Raw genomic sequence first — 16,007 nt, forward strand, 5'->3', positions numbered from 1 at the left:
TGTGCTGTCTCCCGTTTGTCCTCATTTGAGCGTGGCAGTGTTGCTGCACACGGTTTGCTCAGTTTCTCATTGCGGGCTTGCGCTGGTGCTGTCTGGTGGGTTCTTGGACGCCTGTTGCGAGTCGTTGGGTACTTGCTGCTTTGGCTGTTGTCAGGGACTTGCTGCTTTGGACCGTTGGCGGGAGTGGTTGATGCTGCGGTGAACACCTGTGGCCACAAGGCGTCGCTGCTCTCTCCGTCGTTTGATCTCGGCACTCGTTTTCCCTGGACGTTCTTCCAGTGCTTGGCAGGCGTTTCCCTCCAGACGTTCTGTCAGTGCTTGGATGCTTGGTGAGGCGTTTGTGCCTCTTTCCCACGTCGCGCTGGAAGTGGCATCTGCAGACCCTTTGCTGGTGTGTGTGGGTGTCTTCTGCGTGGTTGCGCACTTACTTGCTGCGGGAGTTTAGATGCTTTCCTTGGGGGCGCTATTCAGTCTGTTGCCCCTTGCTGCTGCTGATGTATCTTGGTATTGTGCAATGCTTGTTGTCTTTCTTATTGATGCAGGTGCTCTTTCCTTTTGGCACGCTTGGGGCTATACTGCAGGGCTGCAGTGGTCAGTTCACCTCATGGCCGGTCTGTCCATGTCTTGCCATCTGCTTTCGTATCACCTGTGCCCCCTTTTCTGTCCTGTGCATTCAAACAGGCTGTCCTGCTCCTGACTGACATGTGGTCGTATGGCCACTGGGTGGCAGTGTTGCTTTATTTCTGACCTCAGGAGTCTCGGCAGGTTTTCGATGCTGCGGGGCTCGTGCACTTTTCCTTAGTGTGAAATGCCCTCACCAGCTGGCATACCTTCTTGGGACTCCCCTCGGGCACCGGCAGTTGCAGTCAGGTAGGTGCTGTTTTCATTTAATCCATTTATCTGTTGTGTGGAACTGTGTGTACTTGGGACCACACGATCGGGGCTCTTTGACACTGCAGTGTTTACAAAAGCCTAGCAACGGCTTTGCTGCTCCTTTACTCACGGAGTCTCTCTGCCTCCACGGTGCGCGGGAGCGGGGGTCGGCATCAGTTGTACAGGGCTGAGCAGGCGGGCAAGTTGCACGTCCAGCGCTTGGAGTTTCCCGCCCCTCGCAGCAGGCTTCCTTACGCTCGAGGCGCGGGGAGGGGCAGGAGCTTTCGCCAGGGGTCCGTTGCTGCGGGTGGGCTCCGCTTTAAGTGTTAACTTAGTGTTGTGGTTGTGCCGGGCACACGCGTAGGCATTCTCTATGCTAGGTGGTGCGAGGGGCCTTTTGGCGAGTGCGGGCGCTGCTCGGTGCAATCGCGGGTGGGCACCGCTTGCTCTATAGTCACAAGGGGGGGTCGGTCCAGACCTGCGCGGCCCCTCCCGCCTCTCGCAGCGTCCGAGCACACTTACCCCACCGCCGCGGCAGCTTTAGTCACACGCTGCGCGGCAGGGGTCAGGCGTAGCTGCAGGCAGGCCGCGGGTGAGCTCCGCGAGTCCTTGCTTATTTGCACAGTTTATTGTCGGCGCTCGGCAGGGCGCCACGGCCATGCGGATGGGCACCGCTTATGATAAGGTCACGGGGGTCGCTCTAGGCTGGCGCGGCCCCCTCCGCTCACCTTCGGCTGGCTGGCTTCCTTCACGCGGGTAGGCTCCGCGGAGGTTGTAGCGTTCGGCTACCAGTCCTGGCTCGGTGGCGGCCGATGCAGGTGGCCTCTGCACGGCTCCCTCTTCACCCCAGGCAGGGGCTCAGTCGCGGCCGACGCGGGTGGGCTCCGGTCGGTCCGATCTTCTCCTCGGGGGCACCGCCACGGCAGGGCGGCTTGCAGCAGGTCAGAGAGGTGCGGAGTGGGCTCCCGGTAACCTCTCTTGGAGCCTTAGGCCCGGGGCACAGCACACGCCCCGCGGGCCTCTCGGCGGCCGGCGCCGATCCTGTGGGGGAGGGGGAGCGCGATGTCGCCTCTCAGCTCCCTCATCTTTCCCCACAATGTTTAGCATGGAGCTGGCACGCATGGCATTGCGTTACCGCCTCGTCGCCAATGTGGTGTTGGGCCCTAGGCCCGCATGTGGAAGGAATAATGACACACGGACACCAGTTAGGGGATAGCAGATCTGGCCTCGAGCACGTGTGCTCAGGGTCTTTTATTAACAGCGTCACCTGACCCAGTTACGTCTGTGGTGGGTGGGTGTTTAGTGTAAGGTTACACTGCAAACAACGAGACTGTGTCCTGGCAGGACACTACACCAACCATGCCAACCGCATTTTTGGTCAATTGAAACATTTTCGAATAGGTTAATTGAAGCTTTAGCCTGTCTGAATGAGGTCGTGGGAGCAAGTTTTACACGTTTTTTGTCTGTTTGCCTGCAGCATGTCACCTGTTGAATCACAAGGTATTTTTCTTCATTAGACGGTCTGCAGCATTTATTCTACGTTCTCCAGTACAAATACTCATTTGGATGAGTAAATCTGTGGAGGTTGCTCATATGCTCATAACATGGACAGTGGCTCGTTTTTCGAGGTGGAATTCTTTTCACGGGTGCAGTTTAGGATTGTTCTAATTTGTGAAATCTTCTTTTCAGGCGTTTCTGTATGCTTTGCCATGTGTTGTGCTGCCATCTACTGCCAAGATGAAATATGGCGTTTTTGTATTTGAAATGAATTTTGTTTAATCCACGTTCTCTTTCCTACTTCAAGCATGTTCCGGATGAGAGATTTCTACAGTAGTGTATTTTCCTTGCCAATACTATGTGTGTAATTTTAGTATCCATGCTTGATGGATTTACGCTTAAAATGTATGTGCCCGCTTCCACAGTTTAGGTTTTGTTACTCTAAAGACGTCTTCGTCTAGTTTATTATGGTGTATAGCTGTTCTATATTATCCCTTACATTAGGGATGGGCATGGGTTTGGGTACGAGTCCCTTTCCCATAAAACATTACACGTGGCCCCTACGCAGGTGTGGGTATTTTGAGCTCTTTTCACATAGTGTTAAATGTAGCACGCAGCCTCTACATTGGGGTAGGTTCATGTGTGTATGTCACTTTTACAGTTGTTTGTTCTGTACTATTTAGTAACCCTGACACGGGGTATGTTATTCGGGCCTCCGCCAAATAACACAACAGGTAACCGTTACACTGGGTTCGTTTTGATTCATGGATTCGATTCCCATTTACAGTTGTTTATTTATTAACCCTGACACGGGGTAGGTTTATCGGGTCCCCGCCGATTAACATAACAGATAACCCTTACACTGGGTTGGTTTTGTTCTTGGGTAAGATTCCCATTTACAGTTGTTTATTAGGTAACCCCTACGTGGGACATGTTTTGGGGATTTCTCCAATCTACATTTCATGTAACCCTTACACTGAGTGGCTTTTGGGTTTATGGGTACGGTTCCCCTACACAGGGTGTATTTATATAGTTTATGGTCCCATATTCTTGTATAAAGTCTTACTGGACTCCATGGTTCACTGTCCCTAGTGTTAGTATCTCATATGATGGGTGAAAGTTTGGTTTTTAGCTCCTCATTCACAGCAAATATAAGTTTCCTTACATGAGAAATCTTGTCTACTGATTTGTTCCCATTCAGAAGGGAGTGTAGTTGCGGGTTTGTTTTTGCCCTCTGCAATTTACAAGGAACTTTGTTCTTTATGTTTATTGGGAGAGGATGGGTTATTTTACTCCATTGATGTTCGAGAGGCTTCCATTCTCTCTGTTAAAAATAGCTCTGACCCTTTAGTGACGATTACTTTATTTTACATCCATGGGTGCATCCATTCTCTATGATAAAAATAGCTCCGTCCCTTCCGTGATGATTAGTTTATTTCACATTCCTGGGTTTTTAACTATTTCATTTGTACATTTCTGTGTATAGTTCTTCTTTTGCAGTATTGTTACTTTTTGTTTTCTTTTAAAAGGAAAGAGATGTGTTATACCCTGCATAGTTATTCTATTTTCCACACTCCACCCTTTCTTCCTGCTGCTCAGCCAATGTGCATGTTTACTGTAGAATGTTGGGAATGCAGTGATGCATAGAATGTTGGGTGTCTGGGTGAGTGACGAAAGACAGTTAGAGAGAGAGGGGCTGAGCAGCAGGCCGGCTGCTCCTGGTGGGGTTTGCTACTACAAGGAGTTACCTACTACCTGGAACTAATGGCTTGACTACTGGCTAACCTACTAGCTACTTCACCTGTTACCTGGACTACCTGTCTGATGTACTCACTTACCATCTGGATGTACTTGAACAGACTACAGATTAAAGGTACATGTTTAATCTACTTGGCTACCAGTGTCTACTTCTACCACAGCGGTACAAAAGGGGGTGTGATGGACGGAGAATCTGAATAAATCAAACACTCACACCCAGTCAAAAGATCTGGGTTTAATCCATCACCGTTCTTTAGCCTGGCTGAAGACGGCTGATAGCCAGAAACCGGTCCTAGGATGCTTGATTCCGGTCCAGGAAAGACATGGCTTGGCAGTTCGGGCTGGACTGTTCCCATGAGGCACAGGGTCAAGGCTGATTTGCATATGGCCATGTCTGAACTGGGGTGGGGTGGAGTGCAAAAAAACAATGGATTTAGGCCCAGATCTCTGTACTGGGGTGAATGTATGATATTGTTCTGCATTCAGTCCATCAATTGTTGTTTTTGCATGAGGATTCTTGGAAGCACAGCAGGCTGACTATCTCCTGTATTATATCTATGTATAAAGTTCATGCACGACGTCATCCTTGGGCCGACACATTATTACAGCAAGGTAGGACCCCTGGGGAGACATATGAGTATATATACTTCACATCTTGCTAAGATAGAGCAGAAGAGACCCAGACTTCCAGGCCGTCACACTGGCCATAGATGCTGCAGTTCCTGCATTCAGACACTCCAGCTCGCAGTGGTCTAACATCCCTCGCTGGGTGTCCAACTCGAGACCAGGACGAAGTCCCACAGTCTCTCACTTTAGGTAATGGGGTTGACTAAATCCTAAAGGGTATCTTGTCTAAACAACTACAAACATGATGGGTACACTTAGGTACATCTAATTAGGGAATCAATATAATCAAGAATTGGTTCATTCGGGTGCACAATATTTCTTTTACTTTCTCATAGTTTATGTAGAATTTCGAGCAAAGAATCAGAATCCAAAAACCATCTAAGTATTTATCTACTGTTTTATAAATTGGAGTCATTCATAGATACTTGTACCATATACGAGTTGCAAAATAGGCTGTACAAAAAGTGAACAGATAGTGCAAGTGGTGACTTGTAGTGCTCAATGCTTACTGCGCAAAAGTGACAAAAAACTGTACAATTATTATATACAAGGGGGGATACAAAAAATAATTTGACGTGGCCTATGCATATTTCAAATTATAAGACTGGACACTACATTTGTCAGTACTAAGTACAGAATATCAATGCAACCAAACCACTTATTCGTCGACGTCTCGACCCTCAGCAAGCATACATAAGGAGTCAACAACGGGTCTTCATCAGGACTGTGGGGGACAGCAAACAGCTTAAGAGATTTAAAGGAGATGGTTTGTTTGAGAATGGATTCTGAAAATGACTAAGGGCCTCACATGCCTATGCTCATAATAGCACTCACCTTCATGCAAACCCAGCCGGGTTTGAAGTAGGGATAGAACTGTATTTATCTGTTCTAATAAAAGGAAGAGAAGAGCCCTAGTTAGTGCTTTCATTGTATTGGACAATTCACCCGTTCATAAAAGCACTATTCCTTCATTTCTTATCTGTCGGCGTAGCAGTTAAATGCGCCCAACTGTTGTTCTAATTAACGGCTCACCAGTGTTTAAAGCCAAACTGAAAATAAGGGGGCATATGTTTAGTGATATGTCCAATGCTATGGCCCTTTGTTACGTGTTATCGAAAATCACCTGCTGTGGCTAACCGGGGTGTAGATGTTGTTATTCTACCCAGTTGGAATTCAAAGATGGTTCGGGACAAGAGTTTACCAAACGCGCAATGGAGTCTATGCAATTTCCACTGTAATGGAAAGAAATTATTCAGGGTCATGAGTTTGCCGATAATGAGTGAAAAAATACACCCAATTTCGGCTCACAGGCAGATAGCAGGTCTTACCTATTTGTAAAGATATGTTTAGGAAAACGGATGCTTGGCGCCGAGGAGAGCAATCTTCCTAAGCGGCGCGGCTCCAAAACAATGTGGCTTACGGTCCTTCGGCACCGCTATTGTACGTCACCTTAGATGAACGCGATGGCGCATGTGCCGAATCACTTCGGCCACACGTCACCACGCCTGCTGTTTCGTTACCATAGTGATAGGAAGCTTTGGTTCGTCATGACATACAAACATAAGGAAACGCGTAAGCCCTAGCCCGGACTACTAGCAAATAATATCTCATTCCAGGGGAATGGGTTCAACGGACGTTCGATACCCAGCATTAACGAGACCTTCCACACTCTTGCAACTTTAAAAACATCATGACATTAGATATATACATAATATACGATTGTCCTCTGCCTAGAATAATGCTTACACATTAGAGCAATAATCCACAATTTTGAAGGTACAAGTGACCATATCACATTACATTAGATGACACTATGTTAAACATAATATAATGATATTGTGTGGTGAGGCCATGCCAGATGGCGCGTCAGGATTAAATACCCATATCAATATGAAATCTGGTCACATATTGGAAATTGAGCCAGGGCAACCTAATGGTGTCTTACAATTGTCCCATTTGTCTGTTGGTTTCCTCAATCTCATTCGATCCATTCCTCAATGAATCAAGCAAGTGTATCCAGCGACACTCCTTATATTTCCAAGAGTGTGAGATGGAACCACCTCTCGGATTGGCATGTACTTTTTCTAACACCCACCACTTTATGTCTTGTGGGGTATGGTTCTGAAGGATGAAATGTTCGACAAGTGGTGCCCCTTGTGTCTTACATTTGACCCTGCTCATATGTTGTAGGATACGTGTCTTTATTTTCTGTGTAGTTTGACCCACATATACTTTGGCACACGGGCACATTATTGCATAGATCAGGTTGGTACTATTGCAATTGCTGAAGTCACAGAGTTTGTGTGTTCTATCTGCATGTGTGAAAGTGTCACCTTCTTGGCAACAGTCCCAGGCCATGCATGAGCCACATTTATAATGACCAATGATGGGTGGCAGATTCAGCATACTTCGAAGATCTGATTTTTTTTCTGGTTCCAAATAGGCATGTACCACTACGTCCTTCACATTCCTGCCTCTCTTGAATGCAAAGATTGTTTTTTTTACAGTTTTTAGTTCCCCTGCCACCAAGTTCCAATATTTTGATATAATTTTCTTCACCTCATTACTTTTGGTGTTGTAGGAAGTGACACACACGATATTGTTCGAATTTTCCTTTTTCTCCTTTAACTCAAGTAAATTCGCCCTGGGATTGTACCATGCCCTTTTCTTTGCACGCTTAATTAGACTGCCAGGATATCCTCTTTCCTTTAAGCGAATTGTTAGTTCATCTGCTACGCGAAAGAAGTCTTTTCTTTGACTACAGTTTCTCCTTATACGAAGAAACTGGCCCAGTGGGAGATTGTCCCTCAAGTTGTGTGGTTGATGGGACTTATACATCAGCAAGGTATTCCGTTCTAATGGCTTCCGATATAGATCACAATATAACCTCCCCTCTTCTGTTTTGAAGGTTAAATCCAGGAAGTTTAATGAAAATGTGCTACTAGAAATTGTGAATTGTATATCTTCATTCCTCTGGTTTAGCCATGTGAAGAAGTTGACAAGTGACCCCTGGTCCCCCTTCCAGATCATAATGACATCGTCAATATATCTTTTCCATACCTCCACGTTATTGAGATATGGATTCGAGTCTGAGTACAAATGTTCCTCTTCATACCGGTCCATAAAGCCAGACGGGGGGCATAAGTAGCCCCCATCGCCACTCCCTTGCATTGGAAATAGAATTGATTTTCAAAAATAAAATAGTTCTTTTTCATAGCTATTTCTAGCAGGGCAATCAAAAAAGATGTAGGTATCCAATGTAGTCTTGTTCTTTGGTCCAAAACCTCTTTCATTGTCTGGATCACTTTGTCTTGAGGAATCGAAGTGTATAACGAGGATACATCTAAGGTCACCATTATATTCTTCTCCTGATCAAATGGGAAATTTTCGAGTAATTCAATGATGTGCATGGTGTCCCGCACATAGGATTTAGTCAGTGGAACAAACGGCTTTAGAAAGTGATCAATGAATTGGTTGAGAGGCTCCAATATTGAACCACATCCCAAGACGATTGGTCGTCAAGGGGGGTTTTCTAGTCGTTTATGTACTTTTGGCAAAGAATAAATTGTCGGTGTTCTGGGTTCTTTTTGGTGCAGGAAATCAGATTCTTTCTTACTTAGAAATCCTTCATTTATAGCCTGCTCTGTGACGTTCTTTATTTGGATCCTTATATCATTGATCGGGTCATTAGGTATGCGTCTGTAGCTTTCTGTCATTCCTAGTTGTTGCTTAATCTCATTTGAATAGTCTTGTCTGTTCTGCACCACCACGGCTCCGCCCTTATCGGTCGCCTTTATGACAATGGATCTATTTCGCCTCAGATCACTGAGGGCAAGACGCTCATCTTTGCTGATATTATAAGGAGTGTATTTTTTGACTTTCAACAACTGTGACACTTCCTCCATTACAATTTTTTCAAATGCGAGGATTCTCTCGCTCATCATGAATGTCGCAGGTGTAAACTCTGAGGGAGGCTTGAATGGTGTGGCCACGCTGCTCGGGCTATAAGTGTTTTTTCTAAAGAAATATTTCAACCTGATCTTCTGGAAGAACCTTTGGAGTTCTAGTTGCATCTTAAAAGGGTCAGGCGTCACCGTTGGTACAAACGTCAGTCCTTTCGCCAGGATACTGCGCTCTGAACTGGTCATCACATGGTTGGATAGGTTTATGATGGCATCTAAAGGTACCATATCCTCAGTGTTAAATCGTTCCATCTGCTCTACTACACTAGTATTTATATGCTGGATACTCACAGGGGCTGGGTCAATACGTACATTGTGATTGACAATTTCGATTTCTGCAGATGTAGTTGTTAACGTCTCTTTCCTTTCTGCTCTGTGACTGTTATTTTGCTCATCATAATTAATCATAGAATACGATCTCAGTTCTACCATCTGTACGTCTGTTTTCTCGTGGATATTTCCCCATGTGTTTCCGGTTGGTAAAATCTCACGCCGGACATACCCTGATTCTGTCCCCTGCCCCATCTCCTGGGTCTTTCCCAATTCTGTGGACCACCCCCTCCCCTGTTGCCTCGTGAGTAACCGTCCCCTAAAAAAGGACCCTGATTGGATTGGTTACTAGTGGATGGTCTATCCGCTTCAGAGTCTGAGTTACTACTAACTGAAGAATTGGAAAAGGTCTGGAAACTTCTAGGGCCTTGTCTTCCCCTGTTTGTAAAGGTACCCTGATTATCCTGTTGGTAATAATTATCACTAAAGTAGGCGTACGGGACTTTCTTATAGTAGTTACGCACGTCCTTGCTTAGTTTATCCAGCTTCCTATTCAATGTGATGGTGATGAATTCTGTTAGTGCTTTTTCTGCCCGTTCCATCGCTTCCTTTGCATTGGTTAGTGCAGAATCACCTAGTATCTCTTTTTTCAGTTCTTCAATTTCTTGTATCAGTTTCCTCACGTAATCTATTGCAGTCTCAACCCCAAGCACCATCCAGTGCCTGGAGCAATTATTTGCCACGTAACTGAACCCTTCTCTAAACTTGGGCACATCTATAAAAATGGCCGGTTCATTACGCACCTGTAGCCCTTTAGGAATGATATTCGATTCCAAATATTTAGTCAGCACATGTCCATGTAGTCGTGATCTTATTAACTTTTTTTCTAATCTTTCTAATTTTGCCAGTTTTTCACCCAGTGCAGCATCTGCAGGTGGCCTATCCGTCCCCAAAAGGAAACTGGATGCCCCTTGTTCTTCGATCAACTTGGCTATATATTCTTCGCTATAAGCCAATGTTTCTTTTTCTGACGTCATCGAACAAAATACAGTATGACAAACTTACAAACACTTAATCCAAACACTGATACACTTAATGAGAGTAAACCCTCGCGGGCATGCGCCCGCACTCAGATTAGTTAAATATCAAATGGGGTGAACCCAGTATCCCTATGAACCTGGGCAGTTAATCAATATTATCAGCAATTGGTTCATTCGGGTGCACAATATTTCTTTTACTTTCTCATAGTTTATGTAGAATTTCGAGCAAAGAATCAGAATCCAAAAACCATCTAAGTATTTATGTAACGTTTTATAAATTTTAGTCATTCATAGATACTTGTACCATATACGAGTTGCAAAATAGGCTGTACAAAAAGTGAACAGATAGTGCAAGTGGTGACTTGTAGTGCTCAGTGCTTACGGCGCAAAAGTGACAAAAAACTGTACAATTATTATATACAAGGGGGGATACAAAAAATAATTTGACGTGGCCTATGCATATTTCAAATTATAAGACTGGACACTGCATTTGTCAGTACTAAGTACAGAATATCAATGCAACCAAACCACTTATTCGTCGACGTTTCGACCCTCAGCAAGCATACATAAGGAGTCAACAACGGGTCTTCATCAGGACTGTGGGGGACAGCAAACAGCCTACGAGATTTAAAGGAGATGGTTTGTTTGAGAATGGATTCTGAAAATGACTAAGGGCCTCACATGCCTATGCTCATAATAGCACTCACCTTCATGCAAACCCAGCCGGGTTTGATGTGGGGATAGAACTGTATTTATCTGTTCTAATAAAAGGAAGAGAAGAACCCTAGTTAGTGCTTTCATTGTATTGGACAATTTGCCTGTTCATAAAAGCACTATTCCTTCATTTCTTACGTGTCGGCGTGGCAGTTAAATGCGCCCGACTGTTGCTCTAATTAACGGCTCACCAGTGTTTAAAGCCAAACTGAAAATAAGGGGGCATATGTTTAGTGATATGTCCAATGTTATGGCCCTTTGTTACGTGTTATCGAAAATCACCTGCTGTGGCTCACCTGGGTGTAGATGTTGTTATTGTACCCAGTTGGAATTCAAAGAAGGTTCGGGACAAGAGTTTACCAAATGCGCAATGGAGTCTATGCAATTTCCACTGTAATGGAAAGAAATGATTTAGGGTCATGAGTTTGCCGATAATGAGTGAAAAAATACACCCAATTTCGGCTCACAGGCGGATATCAGGTCTTACCTTTTTGTGAAGATATGTTTAGGAAAACGGATGCTTGGCGCCGAGGAGAGCAATCTTCCTAAGCGGCGCGGCTCCAAAACAATGTGGCTTACGGTCCTCTGGCACCGCTATTGTACGTCACCTTCGATGAACGAGATGGCGCATGCGCCGAATCACGTCGGCCACACGTCACCACGCCTGCTGTTTCGTTACCATAGTGATAGGAAGCTTTGGTTCGTCATGGCGTACCAACATAAGGAAACGCGTAAGCCCTAGCCCGGACTACTAGCAAATAATATCTCATTCCAGGGGAACGGGTGCAACGGACGTTCGATATCCAGCATTAATGAGACCTTCCACACTCTTGCAACTTTAAAAACATCATGACATTAGATATATACATAATATACGATTGTCCTCTGCCTAAAATAATGCTTACACATTAGAGCAATAATCCACAATTTTGAAGGTACAAGTGACCATATCACATTACATTAGATGACACTATGTTAAACATAATATAATGATATCGTGTGGTGAGGCCATGCCAGATGGCGCGTCAGGATTAACCACCCATATCAATATGAAATCTGGTCACATATTCGAAATAGAGCCAGGGCAACCTAATGGTGTCTCACAATTTTCCCATTTGTCTGTTGGTTTCCTCAATCTCATTCAATCCAGTCCTCAATGAATCAAGCAAGTGTATCCAGCGACACACCTTATATTTCAAAGAGTGTGAGATGGAACCACCTTTCGGATTGGCATGTACTTTTTCTAACACCCAGCACTTTATGTCTTGTGGGGTATGGTTCTGAAGGATGAAATGTTCGACAAGTGGTGCCCCTTGTGTCTTACATTTGATGCTGCTCATATGTTGTAGGATACGTGTCTTTATTTTCTGTGTAGTTTGACCCACATATACTTTGGCACACGGGCACATTATTGCATAGATCAGGTTGGTACTATTGCAATTGCTGAAGTCACAGAGTTTGTGTGTTCTATCTGCATGTATGAAAGTGTCACCTTCTTGGCAACAGTCACAGGCCTTGCATGAGCCACATTTATAAGACCAATGATGGGTGGCAGATTCAGCTTACTTCGAAGATCTGATTTTTTTTCTGGTTCCAAATAGGCATGTACCACTTCGTCCTTCACATTCCTCCCTCTCTTGAATGCAAGAGTTGGTTTTTCTGCAGTTTTTAGTTCCCCTGCCACCAAGTTCCAATATTTTGATATCATTTTCTTCACCTCATTACTTTTGGTGTTGTAGGTAGTGACACACACGATATTGTTCGAATTTTCCTTTTTCTCCTTTACCTCAAGTAAATTTGCCCTGGGATTGTACCATGCCCTTTTCTTTGCACTCTTTAGTAGACTGCCAGGATATCCTCTTTCCTTTAAGCGAATTGTTAGTTCATCTGCTTCGCGAAAGAAGTCTTTTCTTTGACTACTGTTTCTCCTTATACGAAGAAACTGGCCCAGTGGGAGATTGTCCCTCAGGTTGCGTGGATGATGGGACTTATACATCAGCAAGGTATTCCGTTCTAATGGCTTCCGATATGGATCACAATATAACCTCCCCTCTTCTGTTTTGAAGGTTAAATCCAGGAAGTTTAATGAAACATTGAGGAATGGATTGAATGAGATTGAGGAAACCAACAGACAAATGGGACAATTGTAAGACACCATTAGGTTGCCCTGGCTCTATTTCCAATATGTGACCAGATTTCATATTGATATGAGTGGTTAATCCTGATGCGCCATCTGGCATGGCTTCACCACACGATATCCCTATATGATGTTTAACATAGTGTCATCTAATGTAATGTGATATGGTCACTTGTACCTTCAAAATTGTGGATTATTGCTCTAATGTGTAAGCATTATTCTAGGCAGAGGACAATCGTATATTATGTATATATCTAATGTCATGATGTTTTTAAAGTTGCAAGGGTGTGGAAGGTCTCATTAATGCTGGGTATCGAACGCCCGTTGAACCCGCCATCGCTTTCATCTAAGGTGACGTACAATAGCGGTGCCAGAGGACCGTAAGCCACATTGTTTTGGAGCCGCGTCGCTTAGGAAGATTGCTCTCCTCGGCGCCAAGCATCCGTTTCCCTAAACATATCTTTACAAAAAGGTAAGACCTGCTATCCGCCTGTGAGCCGAAATTGGGTGTATTTTTTCACTCATTATCAGCAAACTCATGACCCAAAATCATTTCTTTCCATTACAGTGGAAATTGCATAGACTCCATTGCGCGTTTGGTAAACTCTTGTCCCGAACCATCTTTGAATTCCAACTGGGTAGAAGAACAACATCTACACCCAGGTGAGCCACAGCAGGTGATTTTCTATAACAAGTAACGAAGGGCCATAACATTGGACATATCACTAAACATATGCCTCCTTATTTTCAGTTTGGCTTTAAATACTGGTGAGACGTTAATTAGAACAACAGTCAGGCGCATTTAACTGCCACGCCGACAGGTAAGAAATGAAGGAATAGTGCTTTTATGAACAGGTGAGTTGTCCAATACAATGAAAGCACTAACTAGGGCTCTTCTCTTCCTTTTATTAGAACAGACAAATACAGTTCTATCCCCACCTCCAACCCGGCTGGGTTTGCATGAAGGTGAGTGCTATTATGAGCATAGGCATGTGAGGCCCTTAGTCATTTTCAGAATCCATTCTCAAACAAACCATCTCCTTTAAATCTCATAGTCTGTTTGCTGTCCCCCACAGTCCTGATGAAGACCCGTTGTTGACTCCTTATGTATGCTTGCTGAGGGTCGAAACGTCGACGAATAAGTGGATTGGTTGCATTGATATTCTGTACTTAGTACTGACAAATGCTGTGTACAGTCTTATAATTTGAAATATGCATAGGCCACGTCAAATTATTTTTGTATCCCCCCTTGTATATAATAATTGTACAATTTTTTGTCACTTTTGCGCCGTAAGCACTGAGCACTATCAGTCACCACTTGCACTATCTGTTCACTTTTTGTACAGCCTATTTTGCAACTCGAATATGGTACAAGTATCTGAGAATGACTACAATTTATAAAACAGTATATAAATACTTAGATGGTTTTCGGATTCTGATTCTTTGCTCGAAATTCTACATAAACTATGAGAAAGTAAAAGAAATATTGTGCACTCGAATGAACCAATTGTTGATAATATTGATTAACTGCCCAAGTTCATAGGGATACAGGGTTCACCCCATTCGATATTTAACTCATCTAATTAGGGAGGCATTGTAGGAGTATGCATCTTTTATCATGTGTTTTATATACTCATATATATTCATGACTATGGTAAGATGGTGGAGCTATACCATCTGTTTACCTTCATAATACTGCTGATCATTCCTATCTTATACTGTCTAATGGTTGTTGCAGCTCATATATTATACACCAGATTACCAACTGTTTAATAAATACTTTTTGAAACGCCCAGCCTGTTTATTCTGTGTATATCTCTGAGACAAAATAAGTGAGCATGAGTGACTGAGCGAAAGGTAGTATAATGCTTCCACAGTCCTGAGGGATCAGGGTTGTCATGTCCGATGGTTGCCAAGAACTTTTCTCTCCTTGGTAAGAGGAGATTCTAGTCGCACAATGAACTAGTCGGTACAAGAAGCCAACATACCCGATCGGGGTGTCCGGAATCAGTCAGACACCAATCCTACAGTGTATGCTGTCTAAACACGCAGATCCTGTATACCTTTTATAGGAGTTACATGACAAGAGCACTCACTATCAACACTGTTACACGAGCAATGAGCTTTCCAAAACCTCCTTCCAAAGAGGAAGCATGATCACCAGTAATGTTGCCCTGAATCTGAAGCAAGTAAATAATTGTGTTACATGAAGTGACATGAGCATGCAGAGCTCGAGTGAAATTAGCACTGATTACCTGGAGTCAACCCAGCTGCATGTGTGCATGAATCCCCTTCTACACACACACACACACCTCATGGCAGTAAGTACAGATTCTGGATCCGTCGCCAATAATCCGCTAAACTGTCAAATAAACAAATGCAAAATGAGTGCTCAATCGTACCCATTATGTATGAACATAACTGGAATAGAAGTGATGAACTCTGTATGGTGTTTTACCTGAAACAGGGACCTCAAGTATAACCTCGTGCATCAGCACATTGCCATAGAATGTAAAAATGCAGTGTGTTACAAGATGGTTATTTGAAGCAACCGGTTATGTATCATTGCGTACTCCCAGAAGGAAACTCAAACTGTCAAAGAATTGGAAGTAATGCAAAAAGGAATGAGGAAACCAGTCACCAAGCAGCAACATAGGCAAAATCTTTGCTTGTGAACTTAAATGTATAAATATTAAATGCATGTAATGGACTGCAAATACAATAATCAAGTTGTTGCAAGACACATACTAACAAATAGTGCTACTGTACTTGTGAAGTACATAAAGTGATGAAATGATTACAATGCTTTGGTTGTACAAGACACAGACACTATCACATACAAACCTTTTTTAAGATATACATTAATGGTAAAAATACAAATTACACTATCTATGATTACACTAGGCCCACAAAAAATTATGAAAAATAAATACCAGTCAGCATGTGTGTAACCTAAAAGGTAGAAAATACAAACATTTCTTACTAGGGATTTAGCAGGGATGTAATTAAGGATTGCATTAAAGTGGATGGGGTGTCCAACCTGCTTTGGATTAACTTATATAAAAAAATCTGTCAAGTGAGATTGGTCATCCAGAATACTTTTGTCATCCTAGTAGCCTGGAAAGTGTC

The sequence above is a fragment of the Lissotriton vulgaris genome, chromosome 11 (assembly GCF_964263255.1).
Source record: "Lissotriton vulgaris chromosome 11, aLisVul1.2, whole genome shotgun sequence".
Taxonomy (NCBI): Eukaryota; Metazoa; Chordata; class Amphibia; order Caudata; family Salamandridae; genus Lissotriton; species Lissotriton vulgaris.